At 47.9% G+C, this 7826-nt stretch overlaps 1 protein-coding gene across 1 annotated transcript in view; it reads left to right on the top strand.

Moving 5' to 3' along the window:
- The first annotated feature begins 336 nt into the window (after positions 1–336).
- The window catches only part of TULP4 (TUB like protein 4), a 149998-nt gene continuing 142508 nt past the window's right edge, over positions 337–7826 (top strand). Inside the window, exon 1 of the mRNA XM_080666165.1 lies at positions 337–437. The gene's annotated coding sequence lies outside the window, so the exon portion shown is untranslated. The remainder of the gene's footprint in view (positions 438–7826) is intronic.

The raw sequence follows: 7826 nt of genomic DNA, 5'->3' as shown, positions 1-7826 counted from the left end.
CTCGGCGGGCCAGGCGGGACCCGCGTTGTCCCTGCGGTCCACGCCGTGGAGCAGCCGAGGGGCGAGGGCAGCCGGATGCGCCCGGGTCGGCGGGTCTGTGGGGTAGGGGTTCCGTTATGGGGAGCAGGTGGCGGCTGGGCAGCCGCTGAGGCGGAGACCGAGCGTGGGGCGACGGCGGCGCGGCCGCGACCCCAGCCCGGAGCCGGTGGGCGGGCGTTAACAGCCGGGCGCGAGGGCGCGAGGCCGGGCGCGGAGGCGCTGCCGACCGCTCGGGGTCACGTGGCGCGGTCACGTGGCGCGGCGCCGGGCCCTTCGGCGGCGGCGGCGGCGGCGGCCGAGGGAGGCGGAGACTCGACCGAGACGCGGGGGGAGGCGGCGGCGGGGCTGCTGCAGGCGGAGAGGCGCGGAGCAGCGCGGGGCCGCACGGCCGCCCGGAGGTGAGGCGGGCGGGGGCCGCTGTCCCCATCGCCCTCCGTGCGCGGCGGCGGCGAACCCCATGCCACCCGGGCGCGTCCTCCGAGCCGGGCCGGGCGCCGGTCCCCTCGAGGCGGGCGCGGGGGCCCCGAGCCCCTCCAGGCCCCTCTGCCGGGCGCGGCGGGCGGCCCCGGCGGGAGGCGGCAGCGCCCCGGGCTGGCGGGAGGCCGGGCTGCGGGGCCGCGGGCCGTCTCGGGGGGCTCTCCCGAGGGCGCGGGGAGAGGGTGGCGGCCCCGGGCTGCGGGCGGCGCTGGCCGCCGTGGAGCTGTGGTCGCCTTTTGTTTCAGCGCATCAGAAAATGGGAAGCGAGGAGCTCGGTGTGCGTGTGCTTGTGTGTAAATCAGGAGGCGTTTGGCTTGGAGCCATTTTTTTTTTCTTACTTGTGGAGCCAGAAAATCCCTTAAAACGGTTTCCCCAGGGAGACGGGGCTGTGCTCCTCCTCTTCCTCCCCAGCGTCTGCACGGAGTGGATTTCCCTCCAGCCCCTGCCCACCTTCTGGTCTGTCTCCCTCCCTCGGTCCCCGTCCTGCCCGCCCGCCCGCCCGCCTCCGTGAAACCCCCGGGCGAGCGGGGTGTCTGCACCGCGGCCCGGTCACCTGTCGTGGCAGCTGCATGGAAATGCTGGCGCTTCTGCTGTCTGGTCTGTGCTGTTTCCTCTGGCAAATCACGGAGATTCCGCTCAGAATACCAACCCTTCCTCTTTGCTCTGCGCTGCAAAACAAAGTGCATGGTGATGTCAGGGCTGAAGTTTGACCCGCTCAGGCAGTTACCTGGGGAGAGGTCTCTACTTGTCCCTGTCACGTCACTTCAAGGTTGGAGAGGTGAGGGTCATCTAGCCTTGTGGAAGGAAGTGAGGGTGACCCGATCCTATTGTGAATGGATGTGACTTACCTGCTGAATTGCCATAGTGATCAGGAAGGCGTCTAACACTTCTCTCCTTGGGGACAGTTATCCCCCCCACCCGCCCCACCTCCCCTTGTAGGGAGCTGTTTCCTGGATTTCTCTGTTCGGGGACTCCTCCTCTTGGTATTTTGCAGTAGTTCCGTAAGTTTACTTAAGGATACCCAGTAGGCAGGTTTTTCAAAAAGGCACAGGGAAAGTCATTTATTTCCAGGGCTTTGAAGAATGTAAATATCCCTCTGTGGAGGGTGAGGGTGGGGGGTCCACCCTTTCTTCATGCCTCTGTCTCTGCCTCTGGGTTTCCATTTTTCAGTAGTCGGAGTTTGTTTCTTGCAGGCAAGGCCGCTGGGAACGGTGCTGTGGCCCTGAGAGCGGTCACCACCAGGCCCCGCAGCCCCAGCTTGCTGGGGTTGTGATGGATGTGAAGTGACAGGGCACCTTGCACGGAGCCCTGGCGGTCTCCCAGGGCAGTTTGCAAGTGGATGTCAACATTGTGCAGTGACAGACTGGGCGCATCGCAGCAGTCCCCATTTCATTTCCTCATAGTTTGCTGTCGTGGAAATGAGTATATGAATAAATTGTGAGTAGCCACATCTAGTGTTTAGTTTCTCTGTCTACAGACTAGTACGGAATTTGTATAAAAGAGTTGTTAGAGGATGCGAATTTCCTTTAAGAATTTTAAGTGTTCTGTCTTAATAAGGCTTGTGAAAGTATTGTGTTTTCATGTGATGGGGGAGGTGTTGTTGACCCCTGGAGTTAGAGGTATGTAATACTGAGTGAGGGGGATCATATGGAGAGCAAATTTTAACACCATGGAGCTTTCAGACATGGGAGCAGAATGGAACGCCACGATTGCTTCCTGTGCCTGAGAAATAAGGATATAATGTACTTGCTATTATATATTTTATTTATTTATTTATTTTTCAAATATGTTTTATTGATTTTTTACAGAGAGGAAGGAAGAGGGATAGAGAGTTAGAAACATCGATGAGAGAGAAACATCGATCAGCTGCCTCCTGCACACCTCCCACTGGGGATGTGCCCGCAACCAAGTTACGTGCCCTTGACGGGAATCGAACCTGGGACCTCTCAGTCCGCAGGCTGACGCTCTATCCACTGAGCCAAACCAGTTTTGGCATGCTATTATATATTTTAAAACAATGACCTTTTCATTTAGAAAAGACATGTATATCGTATTGAACATTCTAGTTGTCATATTGAGGTATAAGAGTGGCAGTTTGGTTACATTATTTTTCTCACTAAAACTCTAATAGAAAAAAAATTTTTTTAACCCATAAAAGGATACTTGGTACATGAAACCTGTTTTACATGGAACCATCCAACATTGATGCTGAGATCCAAGTAATGAAAGACCAGTAGAGATGGCAGCCTTCCTTCAGGCGGATTTCAACCCTCTCACTAGATGGTGGATAGCAGTCGTCGGCAAACTGCGGCTCGCGAGCCACGTGAGTTTGCCGACCACTGACCTAGACTCTCAGTTCCAGTAATTACAGGCTGTTGTTGTTCCTTGTGATTAAGCTCCTATCCCAGTGGTCGGCAAACTCAGTCAACAGAGCGGCAAACCGCGGCTCACGAGCCGCAGTTTGCCGACCACTGGTGTATAGGACAGGGTGACAAGCAGGTTTTCTTTTTGGTTTTACTGCAGATTCACTGAGTATTAGAATTCAGGAATGTTTATTGAGTGCCTACCTTGTGCATGGCTAAGCTAGGACGTCGTTCTTCATCTCTTCCACTGAATTGGAAATATCAGTTATTGTCTTTCCTGTTCGCTTCTGTGGATAAAAGAGATTGAAAATGGATTGAGTGGCCCAACTATGCACATGATTGATTCATCAAGTGCATTAAAGATTGGGTAAAACTTCTATTAAAATGCTTTGATTTAGTTACTGCATTGGTTCCTATTTAGGATTCGTGAAGCAGTTTCAGTATTACCAAAGGCTTTATTGAAATTATATATTTGTCCTTGGTGAAGCTGCAGGGACTATGCAATTAAAATTCAAATGCTCATAGTAGTGTTGTTTACAATAGCTAAGACCTGGAAACAGCCCAGGTGCCTATCAGTAGGTGAGTCTATAAAAACATTGGTACATTTACACAATGGAATACTATGCACCTGTAATAAAGAAGGATCTCTTACTCTCTGAGACAGCATGGAGGGACCTGGAGGGTATTGTGCTAAGAGAAATAAGCCAGTCAGAAAGACAGGTATCACATGACCTCACTTATAAGTGGAATCTAATGAACGAAATAAACTGACTAACAAAATAGATCCAGAGACATGGAACAGACTGAGGAATCTCAGAGGTAAGGGGATGTGGTGGAAAGATTAACCAAAGAACTTATATGCATTCTAGAGGCCTAGTGCATGAAAATTCGTGCACGAGTAGGCCTTCCTTCCCCTGGCTGCCAGCACCGGCTTCCCTCCGGCACCGGCTTCCCTCCGGCACCTGGACCCGAGCTTCCCTCCTCCAGCTGCGGGCAGGCACCCGGGGCCGGGCTGGCTTCCCTCCTCCAGCTGTGGGCAGGCACCCGGGGCCCGGGCTGGCTTCCCTCCTCCAGCTGTGGGCAGGCACCCGGGGCCCGGGCTGGCTTCCCTCAGGCCACCCGCAGGCACCCGGGGCCCGGGCTGGCTTCCCTCTGGCCGCCCGCAGGCACCCGGGACACAGGCTGGCTTCCCTCGGGCCCTGGCTTCGTCAGGAAGGACGTCCAGAAGTCATCCAGTCTAAATAGCATATTACCCTTTTATTATTATAGATATGCATAACCTGTGGACACAGACAATAGGGGGAGGTTGGGGTGGAGAGTGTCAAAGGGGGGCATCTGTAATACTTTGAACAATAAAGATAAATTTTAAAAAATAAAATGTCAAATTTCTTTTAATTTTACCATACTAAACATAATGTTTTGTGATAAGATATATATAACCTAAAATTACCATCTTAATCCTTTTAAAAAAATCTTTACCCAAGAGCATGCTTAGAGAGATGGAGAGAAAGGTGGTGGGAAACATTGATGTGAGAGAGAAACATTAATCGGTTGCTTTTCTACCCTGACTGGAAATCAAATCTGGGACCTCTTGATTCATGGATCGGTGCCCAACCACTGAGACACCCCTGGTTGGGTCTCACTGGAATTTGTAGATATATTTGTTTAATTAAAATGAGAAAACAAATTAGTTATTACTTAATGATGTAGTTCCTTTTTAAGATATAGAATCCATGGGGGATAAAACCAATGTGTACATTATGTCCTGTTGGGTCCTATCTTTTCCTTCCATGTAGGTAGTGATATCTTTTTGAAATGTGTGGCTCATGTAGATGACATTTTTGTTTCCCAGCTAATGTGATAACGGTGTATATTTTGCTGTATGGAAGAGTGTATAGTATATAGGACTCACCCTGAGGTATAATATAGATTGTATAGGAAGGGTGGGAATAATATCTAATTGTTTCCCTTTATTTACCACTTCCCCAAATCATAAGTTAGTTCCCTAGTATCCTCCTATGGTGATGGATGAAGATTTTTTCCTTGTTGTGTATATATCTTTATAACTCTACTAGAGGCCCGGTGCACAAAATTCATGCACTTGGGGGTGTGCCTCAGCCCAGCCTGCGCCCTCTCACAGTCTGGGACCCCTCGGGGGATGTCTGCCTGCTGGCTTAGGCCTGATGCCCCTGGGGATCGCCCAAGTCGGCAGGCAGACATCTCTCGCAGTTCGGGATCCTCGCTCCTTACTGCCCACCTGCACGGAGGCAGGAGAGGCTGCCGCCAGGGCCGCTGCGCTGCGTGAGCCCGGCTTCTGGCTGAGCCGCGCTCCCTGTGTTGCTCATCTGCCCTGGTATTCAGTGCGTGTCATAGTAACCCGCCGTTCCACCGTTCAGTCGATTTGCATATTAGGGTTTTATTATATAGGATTATTATATGTGTTTCATTTCAGTTATTGTCCCTTTTTGTTTTTTTAAATTTATTGATTTTGTTTTAGAAGGGAGAGAGAAAGATAGAGAAAAATTGTTTGTTTGTCTTATTTATGCATTCAGTGGTTGCTTCTTGTATTTGCCCTGATTGGAAACTGAGCCTACAACTTTGATATATGCAGATGACACTCTAAGCAACCCAGCCAGGGCTCAGTTATTGTCCTTTTGATGCTCAAATTGCCCTATCTTTGGGTAGATAGGCGTATTCAGGTTGGCTCCAAGTCCTAATGGCAGGTTTCTGGTAATCTATGGTAGCTTCTTTGCTTTCTGGTATGACAAGATGTTTCAGGCTCATCCTGTACTGTCCCTGTTCCAGAATTAGAGTCAGAACAGATCAATTTGTAAAAGGAAAAATACATGACGAATAAACATATTAAAATAGCCAATTTCACCCAGCTGGTGTGGCTCAGTGGTTGAGCGTCGACTTACGAACCCAGGAGGTCATAGTTCTTTCCAGGACAGGGTACATGCCTGGGTTGTGGGCTCGATCCCCAGCCGGGGGCGTGCAGGAGGCAGCCGATTGATGTTTTTCTCTCTCTATCCCTCTCCCTTCCTCTCTCTAAAATTATTAAAAACATATTAAAAAAATAAGTTAACTTTTATGAATTAATTTTCTGACATCTGAATAATGAAATAACTTCTGTAATATTTAAAATGCTTGGAATAAAACACAACTTCTCTTAGTAAAAGATAGAAAGCTCACAGTTTTCTTACATTATTCCAATAGCAGTAATTTTTAATACTGTGATAGAAGTGAGAGTACAAGTGACACACACAGTGTTTTGTCTCTTTACCCAGCTTCGAGTCTAAGGGGTTTGGGAATAGATTAGGCAGTGTAGGAGTGGGGTGCTGCCCAGAATCTATACTTTACAGCTTACTAGAGCATCGATTTGCAGCCTTTTTGGATTTAAGGCATCCTATTTGTGTTTGATTTTGTATCTCCCTCCTCCGTACCATTCTGACGGCTACTCTGTTGTCAGCGGAGAGCCAAGTGCTGAGTTATGAAGTACACAAGTAATTGCCACCATTAAATTTTACATAAGTATGTCCACCTTTAATTTTAACGGATCACTACCAAACCTTTTCTGGACAAGCTGCACAATTACATAACTATTTGGTACAGATTTATTTATGGTTTTGATCAGTTAAAATTCATGTTTTGAAAAATGTTGTGGTGTAGTATAGTGAATCGGATTTGTATCTTATGTGGGTTTTTGTGCAAAAAATGTGATGGATAAATATTACGTACCATTGTAGGTCCCTCCTAGGTAGGCTAAAATGTTTCTCTTTACAGAGGTAGATAATAGAAGCAACAGTGTTTATAATTTATAAGGTGCTTTGAAATCAGCCTTCTATGAATTTATTGTAAACTAGAGGCCTGATGTGCGAAATTCCTGCAAGAGTAGGCCTTCCTTCCCCCAGCTGCCGGCACCAGGGACCCGGGCTTCCCTCGCAGCCTTGGCTTCATCTGGAAGGTCATCCGGAAGGATGTCCGGTCTAATTAGCATATTATGCTTTTATTATTATAGATTGTAAATAAGTAGAGAAGACTCAAGGTTTTTAACTGATGGTTCAGAAATGGTGTGAGTATGGTGTTTAATTCTGAGAGGCATGGGCTATCACAGTGTCTTCCCTTCCTTAGCTTTCTGTGTTTTGCAAATAACTGGTCTCCGTGGCTAATGGTCATAGAAATGGAATCTCCTTGACTGTCCTTTGCCTGTGTTCAGATGGTTGAGTTCTTTCTTTCTCACATGACACAGAAAGATGTGCATGTGCTTGGCTTCGGAGAATTGATCCGTTTCTCTGGTGTATACAAGACAGCCATAACTTTTTGTGGGAAGTAGGGTAAACACTCCCATGTAAAAGGTACCAGTAATCTCTAGAGGTCCATGTAAGCCAATTACTTCAACCTTTTAATTTCAGTCAGTTATTACTTTACTAGATTGTTGGTGACTAGCAAAATTGGTTTGAGTTGAACCTCTTTTGGTGTTAATGAGAGGTAAAGTGGACCCAAGGTGAGTGTCTGAGTATGGGGGAGTCCGGACTCACTCACAAATTAGCTCATGAATGAGCTTCTAAAAGTTAAGATTTAGTTTAAATTCCTTTCTCTCCACTTTGTGTCTGTCTGGTCTTAAGAACTGTCAGTTACTGCATAATGTTATTTTGAGAAGTGAACTATCTTGGAAATTCCAGGTAGGTAAGGCGGTAGAAATCTGACTCGTTTTCTGGAAGAAGATAGTTAATCAACTGGGATGCAAACTTTCAGCTACTGAATTTTTAGTCCCGTGGTTTTAATCATGGTCATACTGTTCCGTGTGAAAATATTTGTTTCTTGGCTTCTGTATCGTTTTCTGTGTGACGCTGTAATGTCACTTGAGATTTACAACTTTCTGCTTAATTTTTAATAAGATAGCATGACTAATATTCATTCTTAATATGATTCTAATTCTGACTTCAT

The sequence above is a fragment of the Plecotus auritus genome, assembly GCF_963455305.1.
Source record: "Plecotus auritus genome assembly, chromosome: 4".
Classification (NCBI taxonomy): Eukaryota; Metazoa; Chordata; class Mammalia; order Chiroptera; family Vespertilionidae; genus Plecotus; species Plecotus auritus.
The sequence above is the reverse complement of the archived record's forward strand: the minus strand, read 5'-3'. Positions and strand labels throughout refer to the sequence as shown.